Below are 14552 nucleotides of genomic sequence, written 5' to 3' on the forward strand. Positions count from 1 at the left end.
TCTAGGACTAAAATGATTGTTTTTCGTAGGTCTTCGCTCATATCAGGCGATCGGGAGTTTCTTGTGACCGCGTGCGACCTCCAAAACCACCGCCCTTAGCACCAATTCGAATGCCTTGAGAACCACCTCTTGAAAATGTTTTCGGTTCAAAAGCCAAAATAAAATGAAGTAAGGATGCTAGACGCCGAAGTATTCAAGTTTTGTTTTTCTTTTTCCTTTCCCTTCGCGCTTTGTTTTGCATATTTATGTTCATCTTGCACGTGCGAAAAGAATTGTCGCATTCTGATTGGTTTTTCGTTTGTAAACTTAAGGCTAACCCATGAACCCTGCTTGGGTATAGCTTTTGTTAGTCTGTATTGTTTTGGATTAGCGAGGCGTAAATTTTCTAACTATAGTTAAGGTGAACAGAGAAGCGGTCACATTACCGAAATAGCTATAGAGTGATTTCACTAAACCCGTGAAATAGTTACTACACTTTTAGCTACTACAAGACACTAATTCCATTCTAACTGCACGGAAATATTTTGCCTTTGTGTTCTATGCGGCGATGTCTTGTTAAGTTAAACTTGATTTCTGTTCGATCGCGAAACAGACAACAGATCAAGAGATCCTTCTGGTCGTCGATGGCATAAAGCGATATAAAATATTATAGTCCATCGGCATCAATAATTAAAGGCGGCAAAAAGACTCAACTTATCTCGGTGATGTTCGATTGATTATAGCCACGAATTTTACTAACCCAAGATACACACTGGCCTAGTCTTTGCCCATTTTAATGTAAAAGTTGGTGTGGTAAATGCTCGGAGATATATTACCTAAGACACTCGGTTACTTCACAATCCGAGGGTAAATAAATTATTAAGTTCAAGAATAGTTATGATTATTTGTCGATGGGTAAACCAGGCCTGCATTTCATGATAGAGGTTACATCAAAGATATTCGTCAAGAACTTATAGCTTACGCCGAAGATCTTTAAAAAAGCGCGGCTTACTGGCGTACGATCGTAGACAGCGTGTCTTTTAAAAATGACTTTCAGATGAATATTTTGGGGCTAGAGTAACGAAACACGTTGGCGTAGACTTCAAAACCTTGGCGTCGGAGTGGGATATATACGGAAGGCATTCTGGGGGGCGAAGCCCGGAAATAAATTATCAAATTCGATAGAAACCAAGAGCGAGCAATTTAATTGTTTCCCGGGAAATTTTTCAGCATAAGCAAGGGACTGATCCATTGAATCTAGAATATCAACAAATCTGATTAGTTATATACGGCAGATCGACGAGTATTACCCAAACACAAACGCAACGCTTAACTAAGCATTAAATAGGCCTTATCACGGTTTTTGTTGCTATCTGGACGGGTAGGCAAAGCGGGTAGAAATTACAGTGTTTGTGTGGGAATCCAACGGCAAATATCTTTTACAAAAACTGAATTCTGGACAACTTATGAATTGTTAAGTCAAGATACTTGGCAAACGTTTTTATTTGCCGAGTTTGGAGGATGTAGTTGGGCTAGAAAGCGTTCAGTTACGTTTTTAATTTCCATTTGTCTATATTTTTTCCGCGAACAGGGTCAATCATGCGGAAAAATACAGACAAATGTATGGAAAAATTAAAAACGTAACTGAACGCTTTCTACGCCCAGCTACATCATTCAAATTCGACAAATAAAAACTGTTGCCTACTGATCTTAACTTTCGACGACTAATCAAAAACTTTGATTGTGTTCAGAATGTTTAGTTTCAGATAGTTACTTACCACAGCCTTGAAAATCTTGGTTTGGAACGAAGCTGAAGATACAAGTACGATGCCAATAGCTCAGTTAGCAGAGCGGCACTGAATCGAAAGCAAAAAAGCGGAAGCAATCAGATCGCTTTCTAAACAGGGCCCTGGGAACGAGGTTGAAGAGATGTCGATTATTCTCGTATATTAGCTACTATTGAGGCAGTTGCGCAAAAGGAAATTCAAATTATCGCTCTCTCTTTCCCCTTTCATCCAGACACATCACTGAATACTAGTAAACAACTCCAATTGTGTCGCCATACACAATAAGGAAAGTTTATATTTTTTTGAGCAATATTTCCAACTTTATTGACCGTTTTCACTGTCACGCGACAAAAATGCAAATTAAAAAAACATTCAGTGAATGAAGTCAATTAAATGGGATACTTTAACTTCTCAAATAGCTCTCTCTTTCTCAAAAAGCACAAGATTAATATATATTTTTGACAAATATGATGGTAATCTTAGGTCACGCAGCGCCATAACTCTGAAATTCAAAAAGCGCTGGTTTCCAAATGAAGGCCGCTATCAGAAACAGATATGATTTTTGTATCTCTTATGCCTTATCTCATTATGGATAAAAACTTTAGGGTATCTTAAGTTTTGGATTTAAGTCCTTGATGACGTCACGTGAAAAACGATCTATAAATAACCACTACATCAGCGTTCGTATTTTTATGTTATTCGTTGTCCCTTGCGAAATTCAGTGTTCATTTATAAATGACACGGAAAGCAGGGCACTCTTTGCGTTGGTGGCGGAAGAGAATGCTCACTGCCAACACACGTACGATGCAATCGCATGGCAAGGAAAAAAACACGTGCGAACTAGCTGAACGCAAACGCAAGCCCAAGCGCCGACGCAAGAAACTGCTCTTTTTTCAAGAATTCTTGCAAGTTAAATTTTAAAATAAAGATATTATTTAGCTGGTTCTTGTTTTAGAAAACTAGGATCATAAAGTATTGGAATGAAGGCAAGTCAGAGGAATATTCCATCCATCTGTCTCAAGACACAAGTTAAAACATGCACCAGGAATGGGTGGGATTTGAAAATAAAAGCTCGTACTGACCTGGAGGGTTTTGTCGTCAGCAATGCTTTTGATGTATGCCAGAAGAAGAGAAGATGATTTCCATTAATGTGAATGAATGAAAGCTTTATTTTACCACGGTTAAAATATCAGTAATGTATAGAAATATAAAAATAATTATCTACTGGTTTACATATTTGCCGTGTGGGAGTACGATGCAGAAAACCACCTATTAATGCCTCTCTTGAAACTACTTAAGGAACTCGCAGTTCTTAGTTCTTCAGGAAGATCATTCCATAGTGGGGCACCGCTGTAGCTAAAGCTTCGCTTTAGATAGTCTGTTCTTTGTTTCGCTATATAAGGATAACTTAAGGGTGGCGTCAAGTAGATTATAAGACGAAACTCTCGGGTTGTACATTAAATTTGCTTTTTGCTTCGTCCTTCTAATCGATAATTTGTCCCAATGTCATGTTATATTAAAACTAAGCTGGCTTACAAATCCAGGCTCTAAAATAATTCTTTCAAGTAATCACCACTTAGACTACGAGCTCGAGTTTTCTATGAGCGAATAGTCAACGAGGCGTATGTTTTAGGAGAAACTCTTAAAGGATTGCAGTCCACCACGTACGATTTTAAGTAAATTCTAGCCAAAAATGAAGAAAAATTAATCTTTAAATGACCAACAAGCGCGCGATCGCGTTCTATCAGCAAAAAGAAAAACAGTGGGAGAACCAATCAGATTCGAGGATTTCCAATAGAACACGACTGATATAGGAGGCGGACGATATTTCTTTATTTCAAAAATCAATGGAACGAAAAATAAAACACCTAAAACAATAACCCCGTGATTGATAGTTGATTTATCAGCCATGTTTATGTAGCTTTTAATTTTACAATACGCATTCGATTCGATTGTATTCGCGGCGCAACACTACAGAAAACACTTGTTCTCAGTTCAATCAACTCAGGGCCTGTTTATATGGAAGAGAGTTGTCCCTGGTAGGAGGGTAATCCTCTCCCCCGAGCCATCTTTTGCCGAGCGTTTATATAAGAAAGTTGACCCTGTTGACCGAGCCAAAACTTGGCCCTCTCGGTTCAAAAGGCCGGCGAGAGTTGTTTTGAAACATCTATCATGGCTGCCTTTCCTAAAATTGTGAACGCTGAAACATCGACCAAGACCATTTTTTGGACAAATTCATCGCCGACTTCGATTTCAATTTATCTGCAATTTTGTTTTGCCCGATTGTAGCGTTTGCACATGCTCCGTATGTGTCAACTTGCCCCTGGTAGGCGAGGCAAAAATAACCAAACTGTTTATATGGAGGAAAAGTTGGCTCGCTCCCCAGGGTGACCCTACCTTCAAAGCGAGTGACCCTCCACCCACGGCCACCCTATCCCCCGAGCCAACTTCGCAATTTCTCATGTAAACGGTTCGCAGCTATTTATAAAGAAACCTATGAAAAGCTCTCTCGTCCGGGGTGGCTCGGTATGGAGGGTAACCCTCGTACCAAGGACAACTCTCCTCCATATAAACAGGCCCTCAGTGATATTTTGTGCATTACACTGAGTGGTATTATACATTGTTTAGTGTAGTATACTCACAGTTGACCGTAATAGACACACTATTTTTTCAAGAAAAATGTGAAAGCATTTACCGACAGTGTTCATTTTTAATTCTCGATTCAAAAACTTGAATAAAATTATTATACTTAACACCAGGGGGGGGGGGGGGGGGGATAGAAACGAGGTCTGGGACCGAGAAGCGATGCTCTCACAACTTGCAACGCGCTCAATTCACGATTAGTCAGCGGTTTTTGGACGATGATGCAACCGGCAATCTTTTCCCGCGAAATGGAAGCTATGGCAATCACGACTACCATGCCGTGGAATCACTTATTATAAAGGGGTTCAATTCTCTTAACTACAAATCTAAAAGCAGTGTGTTTATGCAAAAATCTAAAAGCAGTGTGTTTATGCAAAAATCTAAAAGCAGTATGTTTATTCAAAAATTTCGTCATCGTCGTGTAGTTATAAGAACAACGCAGAATTTTGTGATGCTACTTTTTAGTACTGAAATGAAAATGATTATACCACGATTTTCAACTGGCCCACATGGGGATTGAAAATGAAGTAAGACAAAGAACGACCAAGTCAACAAACAATCTCGAAACAATAGAGCAGGAACAATAGCTCCGACGGGCGCGGAAACATTCGATCGTCACGTTTTCATTACCATTTCCGTGATGGTTTTATTTCATAACAAACATCACAAGACAAAACTTAGAAAACCTTTTTTTCACTATTATATAAAAAAATAATCGACCTCTCCCACTGGTCCCATGTTGTTATTGTTTTGGCAAGTTCACAAAGAAAGGAGCTGCTCATGCGCCTTAGAGACATCCGCTGACTACCGCCCCGATGTAAGAGAATGTATGGGAAGTTGCTTCACCCCTCACCCGCTGCTTAACACGTTTAAAAGTAATATACGGATTTATTCGAAGAATGCACAGGTGCGGCTCACAAGAATGTTCTCACTGTTGTTCCTTTAAGTATCTACTGCTAACCATCCTGTGACGTGGCCAAAAACAGAATAGCACGAACGCTCTTGTTTCTTGGCCATTTCAATTTCACCAGAAATAAAATACAAACAGCGGCAACAAACATAACACATGGACTACGCATGGTCTGAAAAAAGAAACTAAAATTTACTTGACGTTTCGCATGCTACAGCACGCTTCCTCAGAAGTGACAAAAGTGTACAAAAAGCGAAAGATTTTAAAACCGAAAAATACAAAGCGAGGTACTGGTAACGAGCTAAACAATAATTAACAACAGTGATATGATAACAATAGGTGAGAGCTAATAAAGCCACAGCTTTTCACTGCCAACGTTGTCATTGAGGGTGGGTTTTAAGTCCTGTATTAACAATGTTTCTTTTAATTTATTATTTTACACTGTAAGTCAAATAATCGAGTATCAGTTTGAGTTTACTGAAGACGGCTTTAAATCAATTCTGCAATGGGCTTGGTCATGGAAATGGTTTCATTTTATAAAAGAGCGTAATTTGCGCTTCGTCAGCTTTATTTTATTTATATCACATAATACCAGCTGTCCTTTTTAAAAACATTTTATCACGAGACATGAGAAAAATACAACAGATCCGGCCGGAGTGAACACCGGGAACTACAAGAGAAAAACGTTTAGGCAGAGATAGCTAACGATTTCATTAGAAGAAAGTTTACAATAAAAAAACCTGCTTTGTAGATAGAAAAATGAGCAGTTTTATTTCAAGAATGCACATGTGCAGTTCACAAGAATTTTCTGAATGTTCTTCCCTTCATTTATCTACTTTTAACCATCCTGTGACGTGACCAAAAACACAATAGCACGATTTATGGTCAAAACAGGAAGACATAATTATAAAATGCCGTGTGCACGGTAGAGGGCACACTTAATGAAAGCTAAGTAAAAGCTCAATATCAACACAAAAGAAAAAAAAATACTCTTTTAACCGCAACTGTCTTGATTTTCCGGCCTTGCCATTCCAAGATTATAGCAGAAGCAACATGCCATTAACTTACGGCACTGAACGCCTAACTACGAGAAGCAAGTAACATCTCAATAGTGTGTGCATCTTTTTCTTCTTTTAACTCCAACTGTCTTGATTTTAGTGTACTTTTACACTCTTTTTGCACAGTCTGCCTACTTCAAAATTTTGCCCCCTTGGTTATCAAACATGTGTTTCGAACTTCTCTTGAAACCACGGCAAAAGACAATATACATGAAACAGGAAAAGTTTCCCAAAGATATTGAATATGCACGTATTGATTGTCCTGGGTGATGCACATTAAAAACGCAGAAAACGGGACTGCAAAACAACAGTTTATTGTAATTCATCCTGAACGTTCCTAGTGAAGGACCGGAAGAGAAATAAAGGACAGTCACGATACATAAGTCAAATTTAGGTTGTTTGCCTGTTTGTCAGTTAAACGGTTGATTAATTCTAAATTAAGACTTGAGCAGAGATCAGACTCATTGGCAAACATTATAGGATCATTTCAGTATCTGTTTCAATTAGTTTACTCTAAGCAATATAAAGCGTTTCTCGGCAAAGATCCACGCTAGCTTACACACACTGCAGCTGACAGTTCCACTGAAGCGAGACAACTAACAATCAAACATTGTATTTATGTAAATCTTTACAATTCGTTATAAAAGAAAACTAATTAAAAGTATCAACTGCTGAATAAAAAAGCCTAATCGAGTATCAGTGTTAGCTTAAGATCCTTAAATCAATTGTGCAATGGCTTGGTCATGGAAGTGGATATATAATTATGGATTATAAAAGACAATAATTTGTGCTGCTTCAGGTCTAATCTATGTCACAAAACACCACTTCTCTTCTTTAAAAGCAATTTGTCACCAGACGAGAAAAATACAACAGATGGACACCGGGAACTACCGTAGAAAACATAAAGGCGGAGGTTTCTAGAGATTTCATTACCAAAAAGCTTCTGCTTTGTAGTTAGAGTAATAAACGGTTTTATTCGAAGAATGCACAGGTGCGGTTCACAAGAATGTTCTCAATGTTCTTCCCTTCAATTATCTATTTCTAGCCATCTTGTGACGTGGCCAAAAACACAAAAGCACGAGCTTTGATCAAAACAGTAAGACATAATTATAAAATGCCGTGTGCACGGTAGAGGGCACACTTAATGAAAGCTAAGTAAAAGCTCAATATCAACAAACAAAAACAAAAATGCATCTTCTGACTCTTTTTAACTGCAAATCTCTTAATTTTATTAGACGTGTTCCTTTAAGCTGTTTTCCACAGTCTATCCGCTTGGAAACTTTGCCGCCAAGGTTATCCTAGGTTTAGAACCCCCTTTAAACGCCGCGGCAAAAGACTTTGTATGGCGGAAATTAACATAAAAATATGATCAAATGCATATTGTACCATGTTATATATGAAACAGGAAAAGTTTCACGAAGATGATGTGCTGAGTGTCCTGCGTGATGCTCATTAGAAACGGGACTGTAAAATAACAGTTTATGGTAAGTTTTGAACGTTCCTTGAAGGACTAGAAAGAAAAGAGTGGAGAGCTACGGTCCATAAGTAGAATTTCGGTTTATTAGTCCGTTGTCAGTTTAACGTTTGAAAGTTTGTCATTTGTCAGTGAATATTGAGCTGGAGAGAAAACTTATTTATAAATATCCTAAGGATCATTTCAGTCTCGGTTGCAATTAGTTAAAAGACTGTTCAATGCGACTTCATCACCCTAGACCTAACACTTTACCCAATATCAAGAATTTTCCGGCAAAGGTCTACGCTAGCTTACGCAAACTAACTTCTGCTGAAGCGAGACAACTAACAATCAAATGTCGTGTTTATGGAAATCTTTACAAATCGTCATAAGAGAAAACTAATTAAAAGTATCAACTTCTGAATAAAGAAGCCTCATCGAGTATTAGTGTTAGCAGAAGACCAGGGGAGACCCTTGAACTTATTCTGCAATGACTTAATTATGGAAGAGGATTTCATCTTATGAAAGAATGTAATTTGTGCTGTTTCTTAATTCAGCTTTAAGTTATGTCGCATAACACCACTTCTCTTCTTTAAAAGCATTTTGTTGCAAGACATGAGAAAATATAACAGATCGGGGAGCAGAGTAAAACACCAGGAACTATCGTGAAAAACATAAAGGCAGAAATAGCTAGAGATTTTATTACCAAAAAGCTTCTTGAAATCGTTTAAACACCTGCTTTCTAGTTAGACTAATTTCAGGTTGCAATTAGTTAAAGGTTTGGCCACTGTTCAATACGACTTTATCACCCTAGACCTCACACTCTACCCAATATCAAGAATTTTTCCGCAAAGATCCACGCTAGCTTACACACACTGACAGTTCCACTGAAGCGAGACAACTAACAATCAAATGTCGTGTTTATGGAAATCTTTACAATTCGTCATAAGAGAAAACTAATTACAACTATCAACTTCTGAATAAATAGTATCAGTGTTAGCTGAAGACCAGGGGAGACCCTTGAACTTATTCTGCAATGACTTAATTATGGAAGTGGATTTCATCTCATAAAAGAGCGTAATTTGTGCTGATTTAGCTTTAATTTTTGTCACATAACACCACTTCTCTTCTTTGAAAGCATTTTGTTGCAAGACACGAGAAAATATAACAGATCAATGAGCACAGTAGAACACCAGGAACTACCGTGAAAAGTATGGCAGAGATAGCTAGAGATTTCATTACCAAAAAGCTTCTTGAAATCGTTAAAACACCTGCTTTCTAGCTAGAGTAATAAACGGATTTATTTGAAGAATGCACAGGTGCGGCTCACAAGAATGTTCTCACTGTTGTTCCTTTAAGTGTCTACTTCTAACCATCTTGTGACGTGGCCAAAAACACAATAGCACGAGCTTTGATCAAAACAGGAAGACATAACATAATATTCCGTGTTTACGGTAGAGTGTACACTTTATGGAAGCTAATTGAATGCTCAATATCAACACACAAAAAAAGACAAACTTATAAAATAACACTCTTAACAACAAAAAAGAAGTTCAGTTCTCATACAAATAATTTTCATGTACTGCATTTAATCTGTCATGAAAACACATTAGCCACTACTCTATGATAACTATATATGAGAGAGTTTCTTACTGAGACGATTTGAGCATAATCCTTTTCTAAACCTTAATTTTAGATGCCTTTTAATTGTGTTTTGGTACAAATATGCCCTGTTATAATCTTATTTAATTTCACCCCTCCCACTGTCAGTCACAAGTTACCCTCTTCTGTGTACACCGGCTTTAAGGGCAGTTGCCAAGTTCTTGTCATTTGTGTCAAGTTCAGGTTCGAGTGAAGACGTGGTTTTACTTTAAGGTAAGAGCAAGTTAAATTTTTGCCCTCATTTACTTACTTATACTTATATACTCTGCTATATTTTTTAAGGATAATAGCATAGTCTGATCAAATTTTTTTTATCAAAAACTACGATAGTTTTCGAATGTATTTTTCCGGTTACGGAAAAGACTGAATTATTTATCTGTAACCTATAAATTGGAGACAAAATATTGTCTAACGCAAAACCTGAACACCGTTATAATTTCATTGCATGCAGTATAAACACCGGCCATAAGTCAAATAATTCTTTAAAAACTCTCTACCAAAAATGCCAACTTTATTTGTTCGAAACGAATGAGGCCATAAAACTATTATATTTTGTGTACATAACTAGATTACTTATTTTCTGCACGCTGCTTTCATTCTCCACTGATGCTGGTTGAAACCTAACAATGCACACAATGAGCATGTTTGTTAAAGAGTCGGTGTTGTAAGCAGGTAGAACTTTGACAGTGTATAAAAATCGAGAAAGCAGTAAGTAAAAAGATGAAATGTCGGCGACTGGAATAGAAATGATCACAACGCAGTTTTTGTGAGAATTAGGTATTATATCAGGCATAATGTTGTTCGCAGCTCTGTCAGGCGAGATTCAAGCATATTAAAATTGAGTATTTCATTTGCGGTATTCAGTCTTGATCTAACTTCTCGATTGTCTTTTTGGCTGGTCCAGATTGAAGAAGAGAAACGCTTGAGTTTGGGTCTCGTATTTAAACGAATAATTCAGTATTACTTGCTTTCTGGAATTTTTTTTTTTTTTTTTTTGGGGGGGGGGGGGGGGCAAGGTCAATATAAGGCAAAAACTTAGATTTTTCAAAGAAAGACAGAAACATAGAAAAAAATCCTATCAGGTTTTCAAAATATTATAAACTTGTTTAACAAAGATAAATCTCTAATGTAGACAGAAACACCCAATGATGGTTTTCTCCAATATTCTTTAAACGCTATTTTAAGCTATCTGGAGTGCTTTTGAAACTCTGTTCAGTCATTCTAGGGTAACTTTCGTTTTCTCAAATTTATTAATGCTTTTTGGCGTGAAATTGCGAGCTGTTATTGCCTTTCCGAAAATCGTAGTTGGCATTTTACTGTACACTAATCGACATTTCAACCTCTCCGTTTGGAAAATGTGCCCCTAGGTTATCCTAGGTTTCGAACTCCTTTTTAACGCCGCGGCAAAAGACAGCATATTGTACCTGAAACAGAAAAAGATTCCCGAAGATGTTGTATTGAGTGTCTTGCGTGATGCTTTTTAGAAACGGGACTGTAAAATAACAGTTTATGTTAAATTCATGCTGAACGTTCCTTGAAGGACTTGATGGAAAAGAGTGAAGAGCTACGTCGAACGTACGGTCCATAAGTAGAATTTCGGTTTATTTGTCTGTTGTCAGTTTCACGTTTGAAAGTTTTTCATTTGTCAGAAATTATTGAGCTGGAGAGAAGACTTATTTGTAAATATATATATATGATCATTTCAGTCTCGGTTGCAATTAGTTAAAAGTTTGACCACTGTTCAATACGACTTCATCACCCTAGACCCAACACTCTACCCAATATCAAGAGTTTACGGCAAAGATCCACGCTAGCTTACGCAAACCAGCTTCTACTGAAGCGAGACAACTAACAATGAAATATCGAGTTTATGGAAATCTTTACAATTCGTCATAAGAGTAAACTAATTAAAAGTATCAACTTCTGAATAAAAAAGCCTCATCGAGTATCACTGTTAGCTGAAGACCAGGGGAGACCCTTGAACTTATTCTGCAATGACCTAATTATGGAAGTGGATCTCATCTTAAAAAAGAGCGTAATTTATGCTGATTTAGCTTTAATTTTTGTCACATAACGCCACTTCTCTTCTTTGAAAGCATTTTGTTGCAAGACACGAGAAAATATAACAGATCAATGAGCAGAGTAAAACACCAGGAACTACCGTGAAAAACATGATAGCAGAGATAGTTGGAGATTTCATTACCAAAAAGCTTCTTAAAATCCCTAAAGCACCTGCTTTCTAGCTAGAGTAATAAACGGATTTATTTGAAGAATGCACAGGTGCGGCTTACAAGAATGTTCTCACTGTTGTTCCTTTAAGAATCTACTTCTAACCATCTTGTGACGTGGCCAAAAACACAATAGCACGAGCTTATAACATAATATTCCGTGTTTACGGTAGAGGGAACACTTTATGAAAGCTAATTGAATGCTCAATATCAACACACACACACACAAAAAAACAAACTAATAAAATAACACTCTTAAGAACACAAAAAGAAGTTCAGTTCTCATACAAATAATTTTCATGTACTGCAGCTATATGTCATGAAAACACATTAGCCATCTCTCAGTTTCTTACTGAGACGATTTGAGCATAATCCTTTTCTAAACCGTAATTTTAGATGCCTTTTAATTGTGTTTTGGTGCAAACATGCCCTGTTATAATCTTATTTAATTTCACCCCTCCTCCTGTCAGTCACAAAGTTGCCCTCTTCTGTGTACACCCACCTCACGGGCAGTTGTCAAGTTCTTGTCATTTGTATCAAGTTCAGCTTCGAGTGAGGACGTGTTTTTATTTTAAGGTAAGCGCAAGATTAATGTTTGCCCTCATTCACTAACTTATACTTGCATATACTCTGCTATATTTTTTAAGGATAATAGCATAGATTTGATCCAATTTTTTTGATCAATCATTGCTATATTGAATTGTTTATTTGTAATCAGCTGTAATTTGGAGACAAAATATCGTCTAACACAAAACCTGAACACCGTTATGATTTCTTTGCATGTATTAACACCGGCCATTAGTCAGATTATTTTTTGAAAATTCTCTACCAAAAATGACAACTTTCTTTGTTCGAAACGAGTGAGGCCATAAAACTATTTACATTTTATGTACATAACTAGATTACTTATTTTCTGCACGCTGCTTTCATTCTCCACTGAAGCTGGTTGAAACCAAACAACACACACACAATGAAATGTTTTACACAGTCTATCCGCTTGGAAACCTTTAGTTAAGATCTTCCTCTTGAGACCTCGGAAAAGCTGCACAAAGATACTGCATTGAGTGTCGTGACTGATGCTCATTAAAAAAATAACGGGACTGTAAAACAACCGTTTGTGGGAGGCGCGGTGGCCTAATGGTTAGCGCGCCGGACTCCGGAGCGAGCGTTCCGGGTTCGAGCCCTGGCCGGGGTCACTGTGTTGTGTTCTTGGGCAAGACAATTTACTCTCATAGTGCCTCTCTCCACCCAGGTGTATAAATGGGTACCGGCGAAATAATGCTGGGGGGTTTCCTGCGATGGACTAGCATCCCATCCAGGGGGGAGTAGAAATACTCCTAGCTGCTTAATGCTAAGGAAACCGGGATAAGCTCCGGCAGTATGCGCCACTTTGGCTCGAAGCTGACCCTTTTTATTTATTTTTTTTTGTTGTTTTTTTTTTTTTTTTAAAACAACCGTTTATTGTTAATGGATCCTGTACGGGAAATAATGGACTGATACGGTCCATTTCGGCTTACTGATTTACCAGTTGTAAGTTAAACAGTTGACAGTTTGTCAACTGTCAATAAAGATTGAGCTTGAGAGAAGACTACTTACTAAATATAAGGATCATTTCAGTATTTGTTGCAATTAGTTATAATTCTGAACACTCTTCAAGGCGACTATTTCAAAGACCTAAAACTCTATCCAACATCAACTATATTCCGACCAAGATCCACGCTAGCTTACACGCACTAACTTCTACTGAAGCAAGAAAACTAGCAATCGAATATCGTATTTATGGAAATCTGTACAATTCGTTATAAAAGAAAAACAAAAGTAGCAACATATGAATACAAAAGCCTAATCGAGTATTGTTAGTCCACCGAAGACCCTTCAATCAAATCTGCAATACTTGGTCATGGAAGTGGATTTCATCTTATTAAAGCATAAATTGTGCTGCTTCAGCTTTATTTTAACGCCTCTTCTCTTGTTTAAAATATTTTGTTTGTCACGAGACATGAGCAAAATACAACAGATCGGGGAGCGGAGTGAAACACCGTGAAAAACATAAAGACAGAGATAGCTAGAGATTTTATTAGCGGAAAGCTTCTTAACATCTTTAAAACACCTGCTTTGTAGTAAGAGTAATAAACTGATTTATTCCAAGAATGCACAGGTGCGGCTCACAAGAATTTTCTGAATGTTCTTCCCTTCAATTATCAATTTCTATCCATCCTGTGACGTGGCCAAAAACATAAAAGCACGAGCTTTGATCAAAACAGGAAGACATAACATTATATTCCGTGTTTACGGTAGAGTGTACACTTAATGGAAGCTAAGTGAAAGCTCAATATCAACACAAAAGAAAAAAACGAAGAAAATAACACTCTTAAGAACATAAAACGAGCATGCCCTATTGTGGTCTTATTTAATTCACCCCTCCCTCTGCCGGTCGTAACTTGTTCGCTCAAGTGATAGTACCTTCTTCATTTGTCAAATTCTTGTCATTTGTGCCAAGTGCAGCCTCGAGTGAAGACGTGTTTTTACTTTAAGGTAAGCGCAAATTTAATTTTTGCTTTCTATTACTTATTGAAACTTGGCTCTGCTTTATTGTCGTTGTTGGATTAACGTATTAATTTGATCAAAAGCACATGAAGATTTTACAACGTTTATCCAATGTATTTTTCCGGTTACAAAAATGATTGGAGTGTTGATTTTTAATCTTGAAATTTGCCGTCGACAATGGCTAACACGAAACCTGAACATAGTTTGGTCGTCTTTGCATGTATAACACAGGCCATTAGTCAGCTGACTCTGAAAAACTACAAAAACAACCACTTTGTTGGAAAT

Source organism: Oculina patagonica, chromosome 13 (assembly GCF_052425735.1).
Source record: "Oculina patagonica isolate OP01 chromosome 13, crgOcupat, whole genome shotgun sequence".
NCBI lineage: Eukaryota > Metazoa > Cnidaria > Anthozoa > Scleractinia > Oculinidae > Oculina > Oculina patagonica.